At 42.6% G+C, this 12081-nt stretch overlaps 1 protein-coding gene across 5 annotated transcripts in view; it reads right to left on the minus strand.

Moving 5' to 3' along the window:
* Window positions 1–12081, minus strand: part of MYRIP (myosin VIIA and Rab interacting protein) — a 371862-nt gene that overhangs the window by 358628 nt on the left and 1153 nt on the right. The window lies entirely within an intron of this gene.

Here is a 12081-nt window from a genome sequence, read left to right on the forward strand (position 1 = left end):
ACTGGCATAGACGGTATTTGAAACCATGAAATAAGACCGAGGTGAGGTCTGTAGGGAGGAAATGGAAATAAAAAGGCAAAGCGGATCAAAGACTCAGCCCTGGGGCCTTGCAACATTCAGAGGTCAAGCAAAAGACAAAGCAGCAGCTAGAGAACTACGAAGGATGTAGAAGGCATTTATGAATGTATCCTCCAGACTTAGGGAAGAGAGTATATCGAGGAAGAGGGGCTGACTGGCAGAGTCAAATGGTGCTAATGGAACAAGAAGGAGGAGAGTGAGAACAGCCCTTGGGTTCAGTAAGGTGGAGTCACTCACGGATCATCGGGCAGTTGCTGGTGGAGTTGGTGAAACTGAGCTGGCCATCTGCGGCGGGCAGGGTGGGGTAACACAGACTGGGAGGAGGGAATTTGTGGACAGTGAGACTAGACGACCAACTCTCTTTAGCTGTTTTTGTATATAGGAAAACAGAGAAATGACTCAGAGCTAGAGGTAAAAGTCAGTTACAGAGGGAGTGTTTTCCAAGAAAGGAGAAATAACATGTGTGTAAGCCAATGAGAATTATCTGGTAGACAGAGAAAACTGGCAATACAGAGGGAGAATCGCTGGAGTGATATCTTTGAGTATTCAAGGTAGGAGGGGCTACGGGGCCAGGGAGCGGAGGGTCTCACTTTAGATCCAAACACAGATGTTTCATAGTTAGTCCAGAACACAGGGCAGAGGATGTAGATACAGAGGAAGGCAGGTGGGGGGCAGATGGTGGAGTGAGTCTGTGGGAGCTCCCTCTGGATGGCTCCAGCTTTCTCAGTGAGAGTGACAGCAGGGACACTTTAAGAATGAGGATGGAGAGGGGAGCACATCTGAGGCAAATGGGAAGGCAGGGGAGAGAGTGTGAAACAATCAATGAAGAGAACGGGAGAGGGCCAGGCCCAGGGAAATATCAGGCACCCACCCGAAGCTCATGGCCATACGAGGCCAGTCAACTGCTTGTGAGTTTTCCTTTGGCCACATTCAGTGGCAAAGATGCAGACAGGGAGAGGCAGAGATGGGGACTGAACCAGAGAGAAGGATGCTGTCCAGGATGGGTATGTGAACGGAGGGTGTGCTCCAAAGATTGACTACAGGGCATGCCACGAGGTATAGGCTGGAAAAGGCAGAGGAGAGGACCTCAAGGGTCTAGGGTCATGGGCTGAGAGTGAGGAGCACTGAGGGACTGCCGGACTTGGAAGAAGACAGGAAAAGGGTTGGAAGACGGAAGTTGGTTGCATGAAACAGATTATGAAGGGCTGGCCATTACTGGGAATGAAAGTGTCCATCCATGACTGTGGAAGTCGGTGGCAGGACGGGGTGGAAGACAGAAAATCAGAGCAAAGCAGGTCAAGGAACTGGGAGGCCTCGATGTTAGAAGGATTCCCTACCTGTATACTAAAGTGCCAGTTCTAAGGCAGGAGCAGTGCTGCAGGGGGTGGTGGAAAATCTGGAGCTGAAGTCATCAGGAACTGAAAGGAAACAGCCCTGGAGTCAGGGGGACTGAAAAACGGGGATAAAGAGCACGACGGGATGAGTCCTGGTCCATTCAAGGCAGAGTGGGAGTGGGACCATGAGTCACAAGGGGCAAGAGGGAGAGGGAGGAGTGTTTCAAGTTTCCTCTTGACCAAGTCAATGGAGAACAGAAGGCCAAAGTAGACGTGACCTTTAACCGAGCGTGAGGGGCTCCTTTCAACTTTTATTGAGCAGGGGCAGCTTGGGAGCAGGATGCCCTGTGGTGCCTACTGTGGATGGTGAGGATACCAGAGGAAGCCCAGTACTACTCACGCTTACAACCCCCTACTGCCCTTTGGGAGGGACATGGGTAGAGCATCTGGAGAGGGCAAGTCTGAGTTCTAGCGTGTGGTCCCCAACATGACCCCTTGTTTAATAAATTAATAAAGAACCCAGAACTAGACGGCCAGATCAGTCTTCCCCAGTTGCTAAATTCCTGTTAATCATGAAATTATTTTATACAAAACATTAAATAAGTATGCTTAATATGGTTCGGGAAATAAGACTTTATCAAAGTGCAACTGTGAACGAGAAGCTATAAAAATTACATTTATTTGAAAAAGTTAATGGAAACTCAGTGGACATACTAAAAAACAGACTAGACACAGCAGAGAAGATAAGTGGTAAATTGGAAGAGAGAGCTGAAATAATAACCCAAAGTGCAGCAGGAAGAAAGGAAGTAAAATAAGAAAGGAGTTTAAAGGACCCAGATGATATAGGAAGAAGGTTCTGATCAAAGTTTCAGGAGAAGATAATAGAGAATGGGGAAGAGAAGCATTCAAAGAAAAAAAATGGCTGAGAATTTTCCAGAACACTAATTAGACAGCAATCCTTACATTTAAGAAGTCCAGTGATTCTTGAGTGGAACAATCAAAAAGAAGCCCATTACTATATATGTTATAGTGAAACTCAGAACAACAAATACACTAATAAGGAATTAAAACCAGCCAGGAAGAAAAGATTACTACAAAAGAACAATAAGCATATTATTAGCTGAATTCTTGGAATGAAACAATAGAAGCTAGAAGACAGTGGAATAATATCGTCAACACATCACATACTATGTGAAAAAAATAATAATAAAGTGTTAAAATCTTACTAAAACACCAGACAGCACTCACATATAAATTGGGGAGGGAGGTGATCAGAGTTAAGTATAAAGTCCTTGAATTGCTCAGGAAGACAGAAATGACTCTGACTCAGTTTGAATTTTGTTAAGGTAAACACGTATGCTAAAATTACCATATCATAAACACTAGAAAACAGAAATAGAGCATAAAGTTTTGAATAAGTGAGAGGGGAAACTGTAATGTGGGGTAGAAGAGAGGATCTAAATTATACTGAAAGCAACTAGATAGAGTAACTAAGTATATAAAAGGTGGGACAAAGTACAACAGTAAAAGAGAACCAAATATATTAATGGTGGCACTGAAAATGAATGTATCTTTCACATTAAAACATACAGGTTAAAAAAAGCAACTTTATGCTCTTTAAAACAGCTTCACACGTGAAATAAACATATACATAACTGTTGGCAGTGAAAATATAAGAAAATGATAAAACAGGCAAATACTAAGCAAAAGAAAATTGGCATAGCTCTATTAGAACAGACTTAAAAACAAGGGGCATTACTGGACATTAACAGGGTTATTTCATAATGATATAGGTTCAGTTGACCAGGAGAAAAAGTAAACTAGAATGCACCTAATAACATATTGCTTCAAAATACACAAAGCAAAAACTGAAAGCAGCCCAATATGAAATTGACAAATTCATTTCTATATATATTCTCCCTCAATAACTGATTAATTAAGCTGCCAAAAAATGAGTAAGGAAGAGGGAAGATTTGAATAACACAATTAACTGGCTTAAGCTAATGAACATATATTGACTACTGTAACCAGTTACTTTATTTTCATGAAAACATGGGAACATCTGCAAAAACTATGTACTAGGCCATAACACAAAATTGCCACAAATTTCAAGGAAATGGACTCACGTAGACCACATTCTCTAATCACAATGTATTAAAATAGAAAAAATAATGGCTAAAGGTTCTGGAAATTTAAAAAATAAAATAAAAGCATATAAAGAACTCATAAGTCAAAGAAGAAATCCTAGTGAAAATGCAAAAAACTTACATGTGAACAGTAAAAACGCTACAAATCAAAACTGTGGAATACAAATATCGCTAAAGCAATACTTGAGGCAAATTGATTGGGCTCATGCATGTGTGTGTAAGAAGAAAGGCTGGAAGTTAATGAGTTAAATCTTGTAAAGGTAAGAGATTATAAAAAGAATGAAGTCAATAGAAGGAAGGAAATAATAAGGATGAGAACAGAGATTAATAAAATAAAAAAATAATGACACAATAGAGAAAAGAAAGCCAAATTTCTTTGGAAAATCTGGGGAAAAAAAACTGTAACTCTAGTGATATTGATCAAGAGAAAAAGGAGGACAGCACTAAGCTGTGGGGGTAGAAAGTGGTGGCCAACTCTATAGGCTTTCTTATCCCACTGTGACCTAGAAGGAAGTTGGGTTTTGTGTCCATCCAAAAGCCCCAGCCCTCCTGAGAAGTGGTCTTGACTGAACAAGCACAGCACATCTGCCCGTCTCCAAAGCACTCCCACTAGATCTCACTTCTTTGGGAAGCCCTTCCTCTTAGGGGAAGCAATTTTAACCATCTCCCTGATTAGCCAAAAATGGTGCTGGGCTCTTTTTGTTTCTCATTCTCTTAACCGGTTCTGGATCATTTAAAGAAGAGAAGGGGAAGATAACAGCACTGCATTGGCATCCACCACCACCAGCAGTCTGAAGGGAAGGAAACTGAGGCAGAAAGTGAGGGTGACCACAGTGGGAAGGGAAGCATCAGGTACCCAGAAGCTGAGGGGGAGAGATTCGAGACTGGGAGCCCAAAGGGACAGTTAGGGGATTTCCGAAGCATTCAGGCACCAGACTGCAAGATCTGCCGTCCTGGGAGGCACCTGACATTTACTGGACTGCAAAGCTGAAAAACCATCTCGCAGATTTCTAAAAGACTAAACAGAGATTCAATTAAAACAGCATTTTTTCTTTTTCTTCTAATTAGCCATAAAAGAGACTAATCTTGACTATGCTGGTTACATGTCATTCTAGTAAATCAAAGTCCCTAATGATCAATAAATTGCTTTTCAAAAAAAGGCAAAACACCCAAACCACATTTATATAACACAAACACAAAACAGCACCTTCCATATTTTCTGAGTCTGGAGCTACACAGATAAAGTGAAATGACGCTTGAGACAATGGTTTTCAAGAGGAGGTTAGGAAGATGTTTGGGGCGAGAAGCACTGCTTATCCAGACTGTGAATCTTCAGAGAAAACAATGCAAAGAGACGGGTAATTTTCCTTTTCGGCAGTGATATAGATAGTACATCCAAGCCTAGAAAATGACCCTGCACACTTTAGGGTAGTTCTATTTCATACCACAAAGAAAGAACCGTATAGAAGGACATGGTTATCTGAGTCACGAGTCAGTGTCAGAAGATGATTTGGGGACTCTGGCAAATAGCCACAACAGATCCTGGGGCCACGGGCGGGCACCTCCGTCCTCCAGGCACCTGCCCTTCCTTGCACATCTTGCGTTCTTTTCTCAAGTGTCTGCTCAGTGAGATTAAATTGTCAGCCCACAGAATGGATTTGTGCATCCCAGCTGCAGATCGCGTGTCTGTCGTATCTGTGGCATTACGCTGTAAATCACAGCCACAAAAGAACTTTCTACAGAGTGTTTTTCTTTCCCCAGCTGATGATATATAAATATATACAAAAAAAAAACAAAAACTCATAATTACTGACAGAAGAAAATGGGGGAATATAACACATGGTCGAACACCAAACCAGAAACAGTTTTCAGACAGCATTTACGCAGTTTCATTAGGCTCTTTTTAGGTCCCTTCCACAAATGCAGACTTGATTCTCAGAGTACATTTGAATGGGGTCAGGTTTCTTTCAGTAAAGTTTCCAGCCTGTTTCCAACCGAGTTCCTCATCCAGCTTTTTCCCTACTAACCTTCTAGCAGTTTCATGCTGTTCTAGTCTTACTTCTATGTACTTCTATGTAATCGTTTCTATGATGCAAGTTTCTAAATGAAAAGGTCAACAACCTCTGAATTTTGCTAAATGAACTTTAGGATAGTTACGTACACACAAACATACATACCTACTATGTTTTCTTTCAACGCCTTTGTTCTCCCTTCTCTAATAGTATCGGTTCCTTTATGGGCCAGACACTATCCATACACAGTGCCACGGAAGTTTAACTGAGTATGGCCGCTTTGGAGAGCAATTTGGCAACAGGTCATCAAGCTGTGAAACTGCATATAATATGATCCTGCAATCCCACTTCTGGGCACAGATCCTCAAGAATTTCTTTTGCATGCACATAAATACATTTCCGGGATGTTTATTGCATGTATATACGTAATAGCCAAAAAATACAGAGATAATCTAAAGTCCATCACGGGGGAACAGCTTTTTGAAATACGGTATTTTCATATGACAGAATATTTAACATTAAAAATATGAACATGATTTGTATAAAACAATCTGTTCTCTCTCAAAAAAAAAAAAAAAGCAGAGTGATAATGCAAGTTTCTTTTACAGAAAGTAAAAGAGAAACAACCCTCGTGGAAAATTCTATAGTGAAGTCAGCTTTGAAGAACCAATAAACATGAAGATATGTTCTGTCTTCCTAGAAAAGAAAAGCTAAACGAATAAACAAAACAACCCAGGATTCTGGCTTTTTTCCTTTGCCCGTGAAACTGGAAATGATGATGAATAATTGTATTTATCGCTGGCAAGTCATGGGGATCTGTCATACTCATATGCGACTAATAGCAAAATCAATTTATAAACTTTCCTGGGGGGTTAATTGGCAATGTGTACCAAAAATGTAAGGAAAAGTAAACAACTTTCAACAAAGTAATTCATACAAATGAAACAGAGATGTGCACAAGGATGAAGTTACAATAAAAAGTATAAAGTGCTTCAGGTTTTAACAAAAAGAAGGATTTGTTAAATAGATTATGGTACATAAATGAAATGAATTATTACGAGGATACAAATGTCACAGAAGAATAATCATTGACTTTAACATTGCTCGTATGTTGCTGAATTTAAAAAATGATCCTATATGTGTTTGAAAAATCATATTCAAATGGTCCTTATTATTCAAGATATCTGGTGCCAGAGAAGAGTCACATAAAGTGAATCCATTTAAAATGGAGACCAAATTATGGGAAATTAAAAGTTTTGATGAGCACAATATATATTTGAAGAAAAAGAAACACAAAAATACAGGTTATTTGGTATTTTACCAAATTTCCGTAATAATATTTTTCATTAAAATGGATCTTTAGGAAAGATCCTAAAATTCATGTCGAAGCCTAGGGGGTCAAGAATAACCGAGACCATTTTGAAGAAAAAAGCTAAGAAGAAAAGATTATACAGCCTTAATAATTCAATAAAATGGTATTAGCTGAGGAATCATAAGAGATTAATAAAGCAGAGTTTAGAAACAGATCCAAAAATGTAACCAAACTGGCATATTATGGAGACTGCAATAAAATAAGTGAGAAAATAGGAAACTATTCAATAAATGATAATGGGAGAAGTGGTTTTGAGTATGGAAAACAATTAGATCCCTGCCTCACACAATACAGAAATACAAATTTCAGGAGTTTTAAGATCTGAACGTTTTCTCTAGTAAAATATGGCAATGCCTAGAAAAGAAACTTTGAAAACCAAAATGTATTTTTTAACAATCTCTAAGTGAGGGGCACTTGGCTGGTAGAGCATGTGACTCTTGATCTCAGCGGTGTGAGTTCAAGCCCCACACTGGGTGGAGAGATTGCCCAAAAGTAAAATCTTTAAAGAAAAAAAAAGACTCTCAGGGAAATCTAAAGTAAAAGTGAAATGCAAAGTGAAATACATTCTATGTTTATCAGATGAACCAAAATCGAAACATCTGATGCACAAAGATATGGGGACACAAGGAACTCCAACACGGTGCTAGTAGGAATGTAATGCGGGCCAACTACTACGGAGGGCAATTTGCAAAACCTGTAACAGACAGATGTTGAGGCAGGCATATCCTACTACCCAGTTATTCAACTTCTGGGGATATATATCCTAGAGACACTTACACATTTCTACAAGACCTTATCAAGGATAGTCCCTGCAATATTTCTCATAATAGCAAACAGTAAAAATATCTTTTTGTCCATCAATGAGGTATTGATGATACCAAACAAGGAAATATTATGTTAAAATGCATCAACTAAACTTTCAGTTATCAACAAATGCTATCAACATATGCTTTTAAAACAATGTTAGGTGAAAAACAGCAAATTACAAAAATAAATTAACAGACCTTCATTTACATAAATTTTTAAATGTTTATTTATTTATTTTGAGAGAGAGAGAGAGAGCACACATGCAAGCAGGGGAGGGGCAGAGAGAGAGAGGGAGAGAGAGAATCCCAAACAGGCTCTACACTGGCAGTGCAGAGTCCGACGCTGGGGCTCAGTCTCACAGATCGCAAGATTATGACCTGAGCCGAAATCAAGAGTCAGTTGCTTATCCAACTGAGCCACCCAGGCGCCCCTAAAATTTTAACCATAAAGTAAGACTACACATTCTGATGAGCACACACTCAGTCCCAATGTTGCAGGCTGCATGGACTCAACCCCATATATATCCATATATCTATATATATATATATAATATTATATATATATGTATATATATAATACAGGGATATATATGTGTGTGTATGTGTGTATGTGTGTGTGTGTGTATATATGTGTGTGTATGTGTATATATACACATACATATATATATATACATATATATATATGTATATATATATATATATATATAAAAATACAGGGATATATATGTATATATGGTCCAGCACATGGCCAATATGCAATACTCTTAGCATGGTGGCCATCATGAATACAGTCTTCTAGGCAGCATCTTGATCACACGGACAGTGAAGGGAAAAGGCACTAGAATGGTCTGCTTAGCCCTCCCCATAGCTGGATACAAAAGCCCACACCCTGTGGCCTCCCCTTGTGACTTGGCCCCCACCTCTGTGTGGAACACAGAGGGCATTTCAGAGGGCAGCAGTCTAACTACACCTATACCTATTTATTCTTTCAAGTTCACCATGGACAGTGCGGTGTGACTATAGCTACCTGGCTCAGGAAAGAGAACTCCTTCTCTCATACCTTTGGGGGAATTCCGGGGTGAAATGAGTCCAAAATAATCACAACACACCTGAGCTAGCTTCTCAGTCAACCCTCTTTAAAATTCCAAGGACATGGGGCACCTGGGTGGCTCGGTCGGTTAAGCGTCCGACTTCGGCTCAGGTCATGATCTCACGGTCCGTGAGTTCGAGCCCCGCGTCGGGCTCTGTGCTGACAGCTGAGAGCCCGGAGCCTGTTTCAGATTCTGTGTCTCCCTCTCTCTCTGCCCCTCCCCTGTTCATGCTCTGTCTCTCTCTGTGTCAAAAATAATAAATAAATGTTAAAAAAAAAATTTAAAAAAAAAATTCCAAGGACATACCACAGTTCCACACTACCAAAGAGAGGCCATAACGTCCCAACTCCACCTTCTCCAACACACAAGCCACCCTCCTAAAAAGCTGGGATAGGGTTCGATCCGTGGATTTAGGGTAGCAGGCGCCAGAGGGGAGGCCTGCCTGCCACACACTTTGGAAATCATTTCCGGAGATACTGCACTGTTGGATTTTATTCCTGGGATTCCTTACTGGGGGCTTGGGAAAGAATGCTCGGTAGTGCCGTTCTCCAGCCAAGGTGGCGCCACCATGTGGTAACAGCACAAACGGCTTATAAATCACTCAGCCTTGAAGTTCTGTGGTCCTCTACCAATTTTTAACATTGAGAGATTCACAATATTCCCATTTTTATGTTTCAAATGAGAATTAATTCATATGTTTTTTCATGTATATTTTCTCATGATACTATTTCAGGTCTGCTCTATTCAAATACACCCTATGAACAACCTGGCTTCAATGTCTCAATGTCAGTGCTGTTGTATCTGCGGTCTGGCTTATTTCACCACCCAAGAACCAGCTGGGGGGCGAGGAAGAGACAATCAGTTTAGATTCCACCTAGATCTTAAGCCCAAATCCTCCCTACGAGCTTTCTGGACTGGTTAATGTGCAACTACCTTTGGTTAGCATCCGTTAAAAGAAGAAGTAGAAAATCACCAAGCAGCTTCGTTTTACCTTTGACACTAAACTGGTAAAAAAAATAATAATGAAAATGAAAATCAAGCTCACCTGAAAAAACTAAGCAGCATGATGGTTACCCTTGAGGGATAAGATCTATGGAGGACATGGGGAGACGAGGAATATTCTAGGTCTTAATCTGGGCAGGTGCAGGTGTGTCCAGCTTGTGAAAATCCACTGAGAATACAGTTCAGATCTGTGCTATTTTCTGTTATTATGTCATAGCTGAATATAACGTTAAAATAAAGTCACCAAGTTCAGACCCGTAGTCCCTCTTTAACTCGCCTTTGAAACAAAAGACTGCATAAACAATAATAACCCAAAACAGGGGATGCCCATTTCTCTCTGAGGTATTCCAGTCTGCCCCAACTGACTTCTCTAAAGACCAAGGCCACAGAGGAGCTCTCCTTCTATCCTTCTGGACAGGGAGGAAGGAGACAGGATACAATCCATACCACTGTTTACACTGCAGAGCCTGGCTAGCCCTTCACTTTTCCTAAAACGAGCAGACCCTGGAGCAAACAATTGTCCCTCCGCCTCCACAGGAAACCTAGGTCACAAAGAGATACACACATCTCCACAGAGATACACTTCACCTTCACAGAGACAACACCCCCCCACACAGATACAGTGCTTCGCCACCACCACAGACAGCCCCCAGCCCGGCAGAGACAGCCAGCTCCCTGCCCACAAAGACCACAGATGGGGCAGGGGGTAATTAGAGATGTAGCTGCCCATGGCCAAGTCAGAGACATCAACTGGAAGATGAAAAGTAGTATTTTCAAAGTCTTGGCAGAGTAAATTTCTCTAGAAACAAAGATTTTTACATCTGTGCCTAGGGTCTCAGAGACTGCTGTAAAAAATTTTTGAAATCACCTCCACTTCCACCCACAGCTCAGATCGTCTGGAACCAACTGCCTTCTACGTTCACCTCCACCATGTCCCCTGAACCCTTACCGCCTTGGAAAGACTGTAACACAAGGATTATTCTGCTTTATAGATTTTAAATATTGAGGCTCGGGGGCGCCTGGCTGGCTCAGTCTACAGAGTATGCGACTCTTGGGGTCATGAGTTCAAGTCCCACATTGGGCACAGAGCTTGCTTTAAAAAGAAAAAAAGTTGAGGCTCAAAGATGTTTGTCAGGCATCACAAAACTATCCAAGTAGCCATGTGATCGCTGAGTAAGGGCGGGGTAGGCTGAGTTGGAGGGACAGAGAAACAATGTCAAAAGAGGAGGGGTAAGTCTCTCCCAAGCCCAAAGCTCTGAGAACCGCCCACAACCCACTGGAACTGCCTCAAAGGATCTGGAATAAACGACAGACATCCGGCAAGTTACACATTCTGGGACTGGACTCCACCCTCCCCAGGGAAAGTGTGCAACAAACCCAGATCAAGGGGCAGGGAGTAGGGAGGGCAGGAATGAAGCCAGACTCCAGGCATTTTCCTAGAGCAGATGGGAGCCAGGGTTGGCTAAACCAACAGCAGAGCGAACCCGCTTCTCTTACGAAGTCCCTGGACCCAAACTGACATGTCCAGTTCGTCTCTCCCATACTTATCTTGGGGACAGGGCTTATCTGGGAAACGGAAACGGAGCAGGACTCTCTAAGAGCAGGCACCTAGAAAATGCCCCTACCCCGCCGAGACGTTAGCAAATTAAATGACTGGGATTGGAGGGGATGCTGCAAATGTCTCAGGTCAGGGATTTCCGCCGCGGAAGCGCTCGGCACCGCGCTCCCCGCAAAGGTCCCCCACGGACGCCCCCAAACCTCGGTAGGGTCCCTTGGGACCGGCTCCCGACGTCTGCAAATCCCGCGGACTTGGAGGGAAGGAAGTAAGAGGAAGAGACCGGGATGAAGCCGAAGTGACCACCCACCCGGCACAGCGCGCCCCTCCCCAGGCAGTCCGCGGACCCGGCCGGAAGCGATCGACTAGGGTTCTTACTCCGCGCACGGGCCATGACCTTGAGTGAGTCTCTGACTAGCCCCATTTTACAGAAATTAAGAGTCCGAGAGAGCCAAGTCCGCCGCGCTGGCTGCTCCCGGGCGCTTACCCGGTGGTTCCAGGCGCCCGGCGGATGCACCTGCAGCGCAGTAGGTGCGCGGCGAACCGCAGCCCAGGAGCTACGTGGCCGGCGGGGAACGGCGAACGCGAGGGAAACGCAGGGACGAGCTCCGGCCGCGGCCAAGGGGGGAAAGGGGCGGTTGCGACTCTGCGACGAACCTCGAGCAAGTTCAACGCCCCCGCCCC

This window comes from Panthera pardus, unplaced genomic scaffold (assembly GCF_024362965.1).
Source record: "Panthera pardus isolate Hobbes unplaced genomic scaffold, ASM2436296v1 HiC_scaffold_16, whole genome shotgun sequence".
Lineage (NCBI taxonomy): Eukaryota > Metazoa > Chordata > Mammalia > Carnivora > Felidae > Panthera > Panthera pardus.